Genomic DNA, 15,983 nt, shown 5'->3' on the forward strand with positions numbered 1-15,983 from the left:
TAACCATATCAACATCCATCATGTAGACAGTGATAAAATGTTACTATGTTGACATATCGTCCCTGGATGCCCAGCGATGAATTATGCTTCCCAATATGGCATACAGAGGCTCCAGCATGACATCCAGATCCTGGTTGTCATGTGACTCTGACTTCCGAGTCAGAATAGTGATCCTCCCTCATTCTGTTGAGTTTTTTTCCTCTATCCCTAATCCATACACCAATCCCTCCCTGGCCCTAACCTCTGCCCCAGCCTATCCCTTTTATTTGACATTATGACAATGTTGTCATTTTACATGTTGGCATTAGTCAATGTCAGTACATTGCCTGTCAACATTTAAACAATGTCAATATTGTGATGTCAAAATTATGAATGTCAAAATTGTCATTGTCGACCTTTTGACTACATCCCAACACTTACGGTACAGCCATCAGTGTTGCCATACTGTATATTGCATTTCCTACTAATTGAACTCCTTGAGTTCCCGTTATTTACAGGATGTTTAATAGTGTGCATTAATTGCTGAATACTGCTTTAATTGTAAAGTTTCATAGAGGCAGTCATTTTGTGAGCTGAACAAATATACAGCAGAATGCATTTTATTAATTTACTAATAACCAGAAACTGCACTAAGGCATTTAGAACCAGTGGTAATAAAACATTCCCAATATGAATGAGGTATCCATTACTACAAAATTGATGGGGCGCATTATCAGGGATATTGATTCAGCTCAGAACATGGCTTTCTCTACCTGATGGTAAACCGCAGATGCTCTTTAATTTGTCATGGAACAATGCGTTTTTTCAAGGTATCCTCAGATATAATTAGTACCACTTGTATATCTACTGTGCAAGTCAATTAACATGCCTGGCTGTGATCCAGCTAGATGATCTACAAAACATGCATTTTTAGGGTTTTCATGAGGACCAGATATGAGAAATACTGGGGTATACCAATCAGTTCATTTTGGTTATGCCCAAATTGGATATATCCCATTTGCCCATATGTGACCCTGTTGATTAGCACTTGAACTGACATGCAAGGGTGTGGTCAGCATTCATTGTCAAACTCTGCATGCTGTAAAAATTTATTTTCAGCAATGCTGAGCATAGGAGTTAAAGTGGCCAGCTAGAGAAGTGTTTCCCTCAGTGCCGTAACTAGGCATTTTAGCATTGTGTGCAAGAAACGGCATTGGTGCCCCCCCCCATGCAAGATAGGGGCAGTGCGCGCCGTAGGGGCGTGGCTTCATGGGGAAGGGGCATGGCCACAAAATAATACCAATTCATACTACGGTGTACAGTAGTCTCCATTATTCAAATTATGCTGCACAGTAGCGCCACTACACCAGGTAGAGCCCCTTTTATACATTACGGCAGACAGCGTCCCCTTTTTTTCACATTACGGCATACAGCGTCCCCTTTTTACACATTATGCCAGACAGCATCCCCCTTTTTACACATTACGGCAGACAGCATCCCCCTTTTTACACATTATGGCAGAGAGTGTCCCCTTTTTTACACATTACGGCAGACAGCGTCCCCCTTTTTACACATTACGGCATACAGCATCCCCTTTTTACACATTACGGCATACAGCGTCCCCTTTTTATACATTATGCCAGACAGCATCCCCCTTTTTACACATTACGGCAGACAGCGATCCCTTTTTACACATTACGGCAGACAGCGTCCCCCTTTTTACACATTACGGCATACAGCGTCCCCTTTTTACACATTATGCCAGACAGCATCCCCCTTTTTACACATTACGGCAGACAGCATCCCCCTTTTTACACATTACAGCAGACAGCATCCCCCTTTTTACACATTACGGCAGACAGCGTTCCCCTTTTTACACATTACGGCAGACAGCGTCCCCCTTTTTACACATTGTGGCAGATAGAATAGAGATAGATAGATAGAGAGATAGAAAGATACTTACCATTCAGGGCAGCGCTTAGGCAGAGCCTGACAGGCATTTTTCTCAGTGCTGCCGCCAGCTCCCGAGTCCTCTTGGTAGTGTCCTGTGCCTCCATGTACACACAGCCGCCCCATCTTCCTGCAGTATGACCCACCGCTAGCTACTGCAGCAGCTTCACAGTCCCCTGCAGCCAGACCCTTATGTGATCAATCAGCAGCAGCAGTGGTGGGTGAGGGGACACAGGCGGCACTGCCAGCGGGAGTAGGAACACAGGCAGCGCCGCCCGCAAGCGGGACACAGGCGGTGCCACCACTAGCGGGACACAAGCGGCACTGCCAGCGGGAGTAGGGACACGGGCAGCGCCACTCGCTGTAGTGGGTACAGGTGGCGCCACACGTGGGACACAGGCGGCGCCACCAGCAGCAGTGAGTGTTTGTGGCTGTGTGCTGTGCAGAACGGAGTCTAGAGAATGGAGATAGCGGCCGTGCGGGTGTGTTGCAAGATGGTGCACCGCAGTGCATTTGCGCTGTGGGCAAGGCACCATCGGCAAACACCTAGTTATGGACCTGGTTTCCCTGGTGTTAGGGCAGCCTATGTGTTTGGATTTTTTCCTAAGGTGCATGAATTAATAACAGGCCAGCAGGATTCTGGCCAAAATCTTCCACTATTGATCCAGACTAGTGGTCACATGACCCCCAGCCCCAGGGGCCCAGATAGAGAGGTAATTGGTAGACAGGTGTCCTGGGTAACAGAGGAGGGGAGAACGCAGTGGAGGAACCGAAATTGCAGTAAACTCATCACTGGAGTGAAAGGGGAGAAAGAGAGGAAGGTCAGCAGTACCTATTTTCTGCTCCCAATGGCCATGCGCTGCATTAATAGGCTGCAGAGCACCTGTCTCCCCCTGTCTCTGCATGGCATAGCCCCTCACCCTTACTGACAGCGGTTCTGGTGGGACCTGTCTGACATTTTGCTAATTAATGAACACTGTTTGGCTGGAAGAAGATAAGTGATCTCAAACAGGTAAGTTAAGTTTTGTTATGGTTTGGGGTGGGTGCGGCATAGCTTGTAATAGTTAATATTAAGGATAATGGGGTGAGGCGTTAATAGTTACTAATTTTATATTGAGATTCAGAGAGGTAGGCATTAATGTACATAAATGCAATATTTTCATGATATTGAGGCTAACTAGTAATGGGGATTATGAAGATAATGATTGTAAAAGGATTAATTATGTTAATTATATTGATTTAGACATTTAATGTCTTTTAAAGAAGGGTTCATTTTTGAGGGAATTGCATTATAAAAAAATCAAAAATACTCTGTAAAAGATGGTGGTTACTTATACTTTTTGTATTATATGGTGGTCATTGATGCTCTCTTTTATATGGAGGTCACTGATGCTTTCTTTAGTATATGGCAGTTACTAATGTTTTCGGTTTCATTTATGGGTCACTGTGTTTTATATAGCAGTAACTGATGCTTTATGTATTATATGGCGATCACTGATGTTATCTGTATTATATGGCGGTCACTGAGGCATTCTGTAATATATGGCAATCACACCAACTTTTTGTATTATATAATGGTTGCAACATTTGTTAAAACATCCAGATGGGACTTATATATTATTGCTGAGGTCATAATTACTGGGTATATCATATGATATACTCTACCATTAAGGAGAATGGCAGATTCCCATTCCTTGGGGAAAAAAAGAGAAAACAAGTGGAATGACCCCTTTGTAACATGTATATTACATACAGTATCTGTGTAATGGTTAAAATCCTTGACATCAGAAAATAGATTTCTTTTAAAGGGTATACGAATAGTGTTGGATAATTAGAGGACTATGAAATATACATATATATTTTGAATAATTACCTAAATATATCCTATATTTATCAACATTATCAATATAGAACACCACAGAACAAATACCTGTAAGTAACATAATTTGAATCCAGTAGGATGATCCCTTTATAAATATGTATGTCACATATCTGTATTTTGGTCGTACTGTCACTTAATTAGAAATTTTATTTCCTTCTATTAGTATATAATAATGTTGGATATTATTTTAACTATAGAGAGTCTGGAGATCTACAACTACACAGTAAATGTGGTAGTTACCTGAATACCACTATACTATGAATACTTACCTGAAGAACCAAATACTTACCAATGTATTAATGAAAATTCATCTAAAATGTACTACTATATGAGAGAAGGATCAATAGTTATATACTGTATTTCATTATACTGCCAATTTGTAATGACTACACTAAATGATATGAACCTCATTATTGAAAACCTAGGAGAATAATATTTATATCCAGTTAAAACTATTTTGGTCATAAACCTCATTATAAGAAGAGTCCAAGTAGAGTGCTATGGAGTTTTGTGAGTCATAATATGTCAATAAAATTATTTCTGCACAAGATCATACATATATCTACCAAACATTTACATATTGTTACCTACCTGGCACCTACATATCATTACATTTACTTCAATATTTTAGGAATCTATCGAATACATATACACTAATACATATGGATAAACACTGTGGAGATACTGTATGTGGTGTAATGTATTGTGTTTTAACAGAGGGAATCTGTCTATATACCATAACAAAGGATGGAACTCCAGATGGAACTCAGAAATACCATAATAAAGGATAAAAGTCTGTGTTAAAGCTTAGATTTACTACTAGTATTAAAATAACATACTGTAGATCTATTTTGTGGTAATTCTACTTTATATACTATCATTCTATATGCAAATTATATAGATTTAGTTTATTTAGTAATGTATTTAGGGTTTAGATATTTTGGGCACAAATACATAATTGTATAGACACAAAATTATGTATTGGTTAGATTATTATTATTATTTTTTATTATTATTATTATTATTATTATTATTATTATTATTATTTTATTTATAACCAGCTACTTATATAGTGCAGCATATTCCATTTCCCTTTACAATTGGAACAACAATGATAACACAAAACTGGATAATAACAGACAGAGAAAGAGATAGGAATGCCTGCTCACAAGCTTGTAAGGTATAGGGAGATAGGCATTGATACACAAGGATAGGTGCTACCTATTGCATAATGGCCCAGCCAGATTGCAGAGTTTCTTGATGGGCTGTATGATATGATCACCCAGCAATGTTGACCAGAGACCAGGAGGATGTTGAATTAAAGAAAAAGAAAATACTGTATTTTAGGATGTGTGGACTGTACAGAGGGGATGTAATTAGATATGAATATGTATGAAGGTTATATGGGCAGTTATGGAATTTGATAAGATTGTCTGAAGAGGGGAGTTATCAAGGAATGCTTGAAAATTTGAAGACTACTGGAGAGTCTTATTGTGCATGGGAGGGCATTCCACAGAGTGGGTGCAGCCCAAAGGAAGTCCTGCAATCATGAAAGGGAGCGACTAATGCGTGTGGATGAGAGATGCAGCTCTTGTGCAGAGCAGAGAGGTCAAGTGCTTAGACACTATAGAGCACATTCAATGCACATTGCTAATTAAGATGACATTAATGTGTCATTGGTAGAACATGATCAAAGGCATTACTCTATTGGTACCTATGTATATGATGAATTTATTGTTGATTAGATTAGAGTAGGCTTTTGCCTATTTACCCACCCAGTGCAATCTATGTTCTTTGATCAATTAGCATTTCAATCAGGTGACTAAATGTTCAGAGGTAGGGTTGTATCTTAATCAGACACAGTATTACTTTAGATTCAGTCAAGGGGTCAGCTTGCTGGGGGTTCAGTTTGCGTGGAATTTACTAAGTGTGGATTAACAAAGTGTGCTATCTGAACAGTTAAAAAACAGTTGCACAAATATTGATCAACATCAAGGAAAGGTAGCTTTAATTTAAACAACTTATTCCTACACCACATAACCCAAATTTAACTCACAAACTACCACAGCATGTTCACCACACTACTGTTTCTTATTTCAATTCAAGGAATTATCACCAAATTTAACACATTCTACACTCACCCCTCTGTGCACATTACAGCTTCTATTCTCCCCTCCCCTCTCCTAAACACTAATGAGCTTTATACTTACTTCTCTACAAGTACTTTGGCAACCACTATTGGCCACCATAATAAACACTCACAAACATCCACCAATATTTATCTCACTCTTCTGCTTTTATTAGCTGGTGACATATCACCAAATCCAGGCCCCAACCACCTATCCCACTCACAATCAGCTGTCTCAAAACAACATAGAAATCCATCTAACCTCATAAATATCACATGTCTCCCATCCCCCTCAAAGTCACTAAAATGTGCCTTATTGAATGCACGCTCTGTTTGTAACAAATTAACTTCCATCCATGACCTCTTTATCTTTCACAACTTTAATCTGCTGGCTATAACAGAAACATGGCTCACACATTCAGACACAGCCTCCCCTGCAGTACTGTCACATGGTGGTTTCCACTTCACACACACATCCAGGCCTGGTAATAGTAAAGGTAGGGTTGGAATATTACTGTCCCTATTATTCACATACAAAGTTCTGCCTCAGGTTCCATCACTTGCAGTCACATCATTTGAAGGTAACTCTATTAGGATTTTCTCCCCCCTTCTATCTGCATGTTGCAGCAACTATCGCCCTCCTGGGCAACCCAAACAACAATTTCTAGAAGATTTTTCTGCCTGGCTCCCACACTTCTTATCCTATGACATCTCCATCATAATTATGGATGATTTCAATATAGCTCTTGACAGTTCACAATCTGTTCATGCTTCCAAACTCCTCTCTCTAACCTCCTCTCTTGGCCTCATCCAATGGTCTGACTCCTCTACTCACCAGGAGGGCCACTGCCTTGATCTTGTGTTCACTAGGCTCTGCTCAGTTTCTGAATTCATTAACACTCCTTTTCCTCTCTCTGATTTCAACCTGATAACCTTCTCAATTTCTTCCAATACTCTAAACTCTATGACACTAAAAACAAGCAAGCCTCCTCTAACCAGCCGAATGACTAACAATATACATTTTCAACAACTTTCCACTTTTCTGCAACAACTGCTCTCCCCAATTTCTACATTTATCACACCTGAGACTGCTGTATCCCACCTTCACCAGACTATAGAGCATGCCCTTGATGAAGTGGCTCCAGCTACCCATCACACTCCACGTAGGCTTAGATGCCAACCTAGGCACTCTAAATCAACAAGACACCCACAAAAACTGTCACATAAAGTAGAACATCAGTGGCATAAATCTGAGAATCCAAGTGACTTTCTTACATATAAGACCACCTACCACTCCTATCGCAAGGCCCTGGACACTGCAAAACAAACATATTTCCAATCTCTCATCTCTTCTCATGCCACCAACCCCAAGTTACTTTTTAATATATTTAAATCACTTCTTTACCCTCTCTCACCTCCCCCACTAGCTACTATCCATGCAAAAGAACTTGCTTCCAACTTCAAGGATAAGATTGATAAAATCTGAGGTGAAATGGTATGCTCTATCTCAGCCAGTGACCTGCTCAATTCCCTTCCTGAACACTCTGGCACTTTCTCTTCATTTGATCCCACAAGTGAAGATGAAGTATCAACACTCTTTTCATCCTCCTACTCCACTACCTCTCCTATTGATCCTATACCCACACAAGTCAGTAAAACTTTGTCTCCTATGCTTATCCCAACCTTAACTAAAATCTGTAATCTCTCTCTCTCTCTCTACTGGTATCTTTCCTTCTCTGATTAAGCATGCAGTGATTTCTCCCAGTCTAAAAAAAAAACACAATTCTGACCCAAACATTCTCTCTAACTACCGTCCCATTTCTCAGCTCCCATGTCTCTCCAAGTTACTTGAGAGACTTGCCTACACTTGCCTTACAGACTTTCTTAACTCCCAGAAGTTATCGGACCCACTTTAGTCAGGCTTTCGTGCCCAACACTCCACAGAGATGGCACCGACCAAAATAGTGAATGATCTGGTCACTGCTCGATATAAAGGCCATTACAGACTTCTTATTCTTCTAGATTTCTCTGCTGCTTTTGACACTGTTGACCACTCTATTCTTGTACAAACAATACAATCCCAAGGTCTTCAGGATACAGCCCTTACTTGGCACTCATCCTACCTATCTAAATGCTCTTTTAGTGTTCACTTCTCTGATTCTACGTCTTCTTCTCTACCTTTATCAGTTGGAGTACCACAAGGCTCAGTCTTAGGTCCCCTGCTTTTCTCAATATATACCTCATCTCTTGGTAAACTAATCAGCTCCTTCGGATTTCAATATCATTTGTATGCTGACGATACTCAAATCTACCTATCCTCCCCAGATTTATCACCATCTGTATTGATCGTGTCACTGAATGCCTGTCTGCCATTTCATCTTGGATGTCATCACACTACCTCAAACTCAACATTTACTAAACAGAATTAATTATTTTCCTACAGCCAAAAGTAGTTACCAACCTGATATCTCCATAACTGTTGACAATGCGACTATCCACCCTACCCCACAAGCTCGCTGCCTAGGTGTCATCCTTGACTCTGAACTATCCTTTGTTCCACACATTCAATCTGTCTCTAAATCATGTTACATGCACCTAAAAAACATATCAAAAATACATCCTTATCTTACACAAGACACTGCAAAACTCTAAACCATGCACTCATCATCTCCCACATTGATTATTGTAATAGTCTCCTTACTGGTCTTCACAAACTTTCACCACTACAATCCATTTTAAATGCAGCTGAAAGGCTAATCTTCCTTGCTAGACGTTCTTTGTCTGCTGATCTGCTCTGTCAGTCTCTCCATTGGTTACCGGTATTCTACCGTGTTAAATATAAAATACTTTTACTTACATACAAGGCTATTAACCAAACTGCGCCTTCATAAATCTCTTCACTTATCTCAAAATATCTCCCTACCAGACCTTTCCACTCTGCACAATATCTGTCTCTCTTATCCACATGTATTACTTATTCACACTAAAACTTACAGGACTTTATCCGGGCTTCCCCCATTCTGTGGAATGCCCTCCCACGCTCAATAAGACTCTCTCCTCTAGTCTGCAAACCTTTAAACGTTCACTGAAAACTCACCTCTTCAGACAAACCTATCAAATTCCAGACCCACCCACATAACCTTTAATGCTTCCCTATGTAATTACATCCTCTCTGTACAGTCCACATAACCTCACATATTTTGTCTTCTAACATTGCTGAGTGATCATATCATACAACCCATTAAGAACCTAGCAATCTGGTTGACCATTATACAATAGGTAGCATCTATCCTAGTGTATCAATGCCTATTTCCCTATGGATTGTAAGCTTGCAAGCAGGGCCTTCCTACCTCTATGACTGTCTGTTTTTGCCCAGTTTTGTTCTATTAATGTTGTTCTAATTGTAAAGCGCAACAGAATATGCTGTGCTATATAAGAAACTGCTAATAAATAAATAAATTGGCCTCTCTCCCTTATTTATACCTTAGACTTGGCAGGCCATGAATACTGTAAACTTGAAAAAGCTTTTAGTAAAGAGAAATGCGCAGCGGATCTCACGGTGTTCTGTGTATAATGAGAATAGGAAAATAACTATCTATATCTAGTGAGCTTTGAAATATACACAAAGCATCCCTAACTGCGCTTTGTGAATTAACCCGTGTTTAATAAGAGGAGAATATATACTAATGCTGCTTATAACAAGGAGCATGTATGTGAACCATCTAAAATTAAATATAGTTCTTATAAGGACGGGTTTACTGAGCTGCAATACGGAGTAGAAATGTGGAGAATTGTATACACATAAAACAGATGTGATATTGACTTACTGGGTCTTAACATTTGTCCTGAGAACCAGTAGGAAACTGTGCAGAAAATAGTATATAATGCACTGATCACAAACTATAAAGCACATAACGTACTGATCACATATTTTATATATGTATATTTTTTCTTTAATTGGATTATTTATATATGGTTTAATGAGGAAAGGATAAGATAAGGAGTGGATACCTATCAAGTGAATTATCCTAATGTCCATGAGATCCCGAGATATGTAAATTACTGACACAGTAACAAGAACTGGTTACAGACTAGTTTATTGAAGTTATCATTATGTGATCTGACGTGAAGAAGATAAAACAAGGAGTGGATTTTCACAAAATATACCACCTGAATAGTGTCCATGAGACTCAAAGATATACAGATGTAGTCATGCTCATTGTGGCCACGTTTGCCATGATGCATCTTAGTCGCACCTGTGCCCCATTGAAAATGCACTGAGCGGCAAAAGGTGCAGCCCAGTGTATTAAGGCACGGGTGCATCTAGGTGCACCGGGAGCAACCATGTGGCTGCATCGCAGCCACAATGCATTTTACTACATCTCCATGCCAATCATTGTCACAGAATGATAGCTATAAATAACTTTGGTCTCCACACTGCACTTCAAAACCTGAATTCAGCCAGCTCTCTAGTTGCGATCTAAGCAGAGATGTGATAATATATTGTGCAAGCAGAGACATGATAATATATTTGTTCTCAACAGGAAGATATATTTACACTAACCAGAATGAACCTATTGAAACTAATCTCCCTTGAAGAATGATTGTATGCTAGCTGAAGTGAGAAACTGCAACTGTTTTCATTTAGAGATGTGATACTTAGGAATATCTTCTCATTCAGATACATTGTTTCAATTGAGACAGATTTTTTTTTAAGGCTGAGGAATAAAAGAAAAATCACAAATAACAGTATACACTGATTTTACACTGAATTGAATTAATATTATTAAGTTTATTGACATTAACAATAGAAAAATGTAACTAATAATATGAAGAATAAAGACAGCACACTGTGTTATTTTTAAACTTAATCTTTATTCACTTTTTTAATTTTCTTCTTTTTTCAACATTTTACTATTGTTTATACTATTTTTAATACTTTACTTTTGAATGGCCCACTGTAGGGCACATACATTCATATTTTGAATTGAGACATAATGACGATAAACAAATTACAATAGAATATAAAGGAATTTGATATGTATTTAAAGTATATCCAATAAAAGTGATTTTCAAATGACGTTGTAAGAGTTTGTGTGCACCCAACCCTTAATTGATTCCTTTTTTTCTCTGCCTATATATATGGATTTGATTTTACTCAGAAAATTTTAACCATGTTGGCGTAATAACTACAAACATGCCTGTAAGCTTGATGTTTAAACTAGTAATACTTGCCCAGGTAAAATGCTGTAAGGAACATTAAACCCATGTTGGTATCCCAAAGCTGATATTGTGAAGGCAACATTCTCACTGTTCAAATAATGAGTGTCAACTTTATGACTGGGAGCCTAGCTTCACCCCTCCCTGCCCACCAGTGCAGTTCACCCAACTTAGAAAAATTAGGAATGCAATTTCACACGTTGTAGTTTAAAAAAAATGTGCTTTAATGTGCTGATTGACATTTGATAGATGAATACATAGATTATTAAATCTATATCTCAGCTATTTTGCAGAGAAAGGCTATTAAGTAAATCAAAGTTCTGAATATGTTCCTTATTACATTTATTTATTAAGTTATTTATATTTATAGCATGTACATACTCAGCGCTTTCACAGAGAATATTTGGCCATTCACACGAGTCCCTGCTCCAGTGGAGGTTACAATCTATATTCCTTACAGCACATACACACGGGTAAACACTAGGCTCAATTTTTTTTCAGTAGCCTATTAACCTACAGTATATTTTTGGATTGGTTGATGTACCCAGAGGAAAGCTAAGAAAGCTTCAGGTAGACTTTATAAACTGAACATAGTTAGGGCCATGGTAGGAATCAAACTCAAGACCACAGTGTTATAGGGCATTAATGTTAACCATTACACCAACCGTGGTGGCCCAATAGTGTGTGGTGTCTGTTGCAAAGGGTGTTGCAGGAGGAGGATCACACCCCTTGCTAATAAAAACAAATAAATAGCACCTATCAGTAATAATCTGGTGTTCCAGCTTGGTAATGAAGTGTATACAGTGACTTTGTATGTTCATGATTTATTATTGTTTCTTAAGGATTATAAGGTAACCATGCCAGTGGTTCTCAGAGTAATAGAAGAGTTTAGTGGTTACTTGAGCCTAAGTATCTATATTACCATTACGAGATGTTCCCTCTGATGCTCCAGAGTTGTTTGTTGGGTCCCTAGATTTAAATTTTAAAGAGTTTGTATATCTAATCAAATGGAAGAGTATGTAGTATTGAATTGAATGCAGTTGTTCTCTTATTTGTGGGAGAAGATTAGCTCCTGGGGTAATCTACCTCGCGTGGTTATGGACAGGGTGAACCTAGTAAAAATGATGGTACAAACTAAATTTCTCTATGTACTGCAGTAGTCTCTGGTCTATATTCCTGCACCTCTATTCGAAAAATTAAACAATGTGGTCTCATCTTTGATTTGGCCAGGTAGACTGTTGCAAAGGGTGTCTGTTGCAAAGGGTGTTGCAGGAGGAGGATCACACCCCTTGCTAATAAAAACAAATAAATAGCACCTATCAGTAATAATCTGGTGTTCCAGCTTGGTAATGAAGTGTATACAGTGACTTTGTATGTTCATGATTTATTATTGTTTCTTAAGGATTATAAGGTAACCATGCCAGTGGTTCTCAGAGTAATAGAAAAGTTTAGTGGTTACTTGAGCCTAAGTATCTATATTACCATTACGAGATGTTCCCTCTGATGCTCCAGAGTTGTTTGTTGGGTCCCTAGATTTAAATTTTAAAGAGTTTGTATATCTAATCAAATGGAAGAGTATGTAGTATTGAATTGAATGCAGTTGTTCTCTTATTTGTGGGAGAAGATTAGCTCCTGGGGTAATCTACCTCGCGTGGTTATGGACAGGGTGAACCTAGTAAAAATGATGGTACAAACTAAATTTCTCTATGTACTGCAGTAGTCTCTGGTCTATATTCCTGCACCTCTATTCGAAAAATTAAACAATGTGGTCTCATCTTTGATTTGGCCAGGTAGACTGTTGCAAAGGGTGTCTGTTGCAAAGGGTGTTGCAGGAGGAGGATCACACCCCTTGCTAATAAAAACAAATAAATAGCACCTATCAGTAATAATCTGGTGTTCCAGCTTGGTAATGAAGTGTATACAGTGACTTTGTATGTTCATGATTTATTATTGTTTCTTAAGGATTATAAGGTAACCATGCCAGTGGTTCTCAGAGTAATAGAAAAGTTTAGTGGTTACTTGAGCCTAAGTATCTATATTACCATTACGAGATGTTCCCTCTGATGCTCGAGAGTTGTTTGTTGGGTCCCTAGATTTACATTTTAAAGAGTTTGTATATCTAATCAAATGGAAGAGTATGTAGTATTGAATTGAATGCAGTTGTTCTCTTATTTGTGGGAGAAGATTAGCTCCTGGGGTAATCTACCTCGCGTGGTTATGGACAGGGTGAACCTAGTAAAAATGATGGTACAAACTAAATTTCTCTATGTACTGCAGTAGTCTCTGGTCTATATTCCTGCACCTCTATTCGAAAAATTAAACAATGTGGTCTCATCTTTGATTTGGCCGGGTAGACAGCCTCAAATAAGATTAGATGTGCTTACTACATCTAGGACAAGTGGTAGTATGGCCCTTCATTACTTTCACTATTATTACAGTGGGCACTTGTTAGGTCATGCATACAGGCTAGTACTTTTGATACCTTGCCTACTCTTCTTGTTGCACAAGTGACACTGAGACACACATCCTTACAGTTGTTACTGAATGGTATAATCTCCAAATGTAATACCCCATTACTTATTCAAGCAATTAAATATAGCATGAGGTACATAAACTACACTGCTCAAAAAAATAAAGGGAACACTTAACACAATGTAACGCCAAGTCAATCACACTTCTGTGAAATCAAACTGTCCATTTAGGAAGCAACACTGATTGACAATCAATTTCACATGCTATTGTGCAAATGGAATAGACAACAGGTGGAAATTATAGGCAATTAGCTAGACACCCCCAATAAAGGAGTTGTTCTGCAGGTGGTGGCCACAGACCACTTCTCAGCTCCTATGCTTTCTGGCTGATGTTTTGGTCACTTTTGAAAGCTGATGGTGCTTTCACTCTAGTGGTAGCATGAGACGGAATCTACAACTCACACAAGTGGCTCAGGTAGTGCAGCTCATCCAGGATGGCACATCAATGCGAGCTGTGGCAAGAAGGTTTGCTGTGTCTGTCAGCGTAGTGTCCAGAGCATGGAGGCGCTACCAGGAGACAGGCCAGTACATCAGGAGACGTGGAGGAGGCTGTAGGAGGGCAACAACCCAGCAGCAGGACCGCTACCTCCGCCTTTGTGCAAGGAGGAACAGGAGGAGCACTGCCAGAGCCCTGCAAAATGACCTCCAGCAAGCTACAGATGTGCATGTGTCTACTCAAATGATCAGAAACAAACTCCATGAGGGTGGTATGAGGGCCTGATGTCCACAGGTGGGGGTTGTGTTTACAGCCCAACACCGTGCAGGACGTTTGGCATTTGCCAGAGAACACCAAGATTGGCAAATTCACCACTGGCACCCTGTGCTCTTCACAGATGAAAGCAGGTCCTCACTAATCACATGTGACAGAGTCTGGAGACACCAAGGAGAATGTTCTGCTACCTGCAACATCCTCCAGCATGACCAGTTTGGCAGTGGGTCAGTAATGGTGTGGGGTGGCATTTCTTTGGGGGGCCGCACAGCCCTCCATGTGCTCGCCAGAGGTAGCCTGACTGCCATTAGGTATCGAGATGAGATCCTCAGACCCCTTGTGAGACCATATGCTGATGCGGTTGGCCCTGTGTTCCTCCTAAAGCAAGACAATGCTAGACCTCATGTGGCTGGAGTGTCAGCAGTTCCTGCAAGACGAAGGCATTGATGCTATGGACTGGCCCACCCATTCCCCAGACCTGAATCCAATTGAGCACATCTGGGACATCATGTCTCGCTCCATCCACCAACGCCACTTTGCACCACAGACTGTCCAGGAGTTGGCGGATGCTTTAGTCCAGGTTTGGGAGGAGATCCCTCAGGAAACCATCCGCCAACTCATCAGGAGCATGCCCAGGCATTGTAGGGAGGTCATACAGGCACGTGGAGGCCACACACACTACTGAGCCTCATTTTGACTTGTTTTAAGGACATTACATCAAAGTTGGATCAGCCTGTAGTGTGTTTTTCCACTTTAATTTTGAGTGTGACTCCAAATGCAGACCTCCATGGGTTAATCAATTTGATTTTCATTGATATTTTTTGTGTGATTTTGTTGTCAGCACATTCAACTATGTAAAGAACAAAGTATTTAATAAGAATATTTTATTAATTCAGATCTAGGATGTGTTGTTTAAGTGTTCCCTTTTTATTTTATTTTTTGAGCAGTGTATTTCAATTTACTGATGTTGACCCAGATACTCCTTTGTGGCACTCTTGTCAATTCCCTGAACTGGCCACTCTTTCTGTAAGATAGGTCTGGGACAATAGAGGTATTGGAACAGTGAGAAAGTTGTATTCTAATGGAGTACTGAAATCCTTTGCTCAACTGAAGGGAGAATATGGTCTTCCAGCTACTTATTTTTAGAAGTTTTTACAACTTTGACATACCCTTGCTGCCCAACATAAGGACAGTCCTCTACCTATTACTGAATCCAGGGTGAAAAAGTTTGTGTTAAATCCGGGGCCAGTGAAATCATTGTCATTTGCATATTTCTCTTTATGGTCTTCTTATCAGGATGACACTTTGCCTATTCTGTGTAGTGGTTGGAAATCTATGATTGGTGCATTTGGTGATGAGGAGTGGGAAGCAGCAATGGAGTACCCATGTAAAGCTACCTATATGATTTCAGCAGATCTAGTTGTTTTATACAGAACATACCTAACTACTTAACACATTTTGAAAGCAGGCAGTCAATCTTTGTCCCAAATGTGATAATGCTGAAGAAACTTCTGACATTTATTATGGGAGTATTCTGTGTTCCAGGTATTTTGGACTTAGGTGAAATCTGCTATGTCTAACACT

General features: G+C 39.6%; 1 protein-coding gene and 1 long non-coding RNA gene across 8 annotated transcripts in view; one reads left to right on the plus strand and one right to left on the minus strand.

Moving 5' to 3' along the window:
- Positions 1-8,976, minus strand: part of LOC134909657 (uncharacterized) — a 145,040-nt gene extending 136,064 nt beyond the window's left edge. Inside the window, exon 1 of the long non-coding RNA XR_010175995.1 lies at positions 8,934-8,976. This is a non-coding gene — a long non-coding RNA (uncharacterized LOC134909657). The remainder of the gene's footprint in view (positions 1-8,933) is intronic.
- COL19A1 (collagen type XIX alpha 1 chain) overlaps positions 1-15,983 on the plus strand; it is a 1,277,374-nt gene that overhangs the window by 164,840 nt on the left and 1,096,551 nt on the right. The window lies entirely within an intron of this gene.

Source organism: Pseudophryne corroboree, chromosome 4, assembly GCF_028390025.1.
Source record: "Pseudophryne corroboree isolate aPseCor3 chromosome 4, aPseCor3.hap2, whole genome shotgun sequence".
NCBI classification, from domain to species: Eukaryota; Metazoa; Chordata; class Amphibia; order Anura; family Myobatrachidae; genus Pseudophryne; species Pseudophryne corroboree.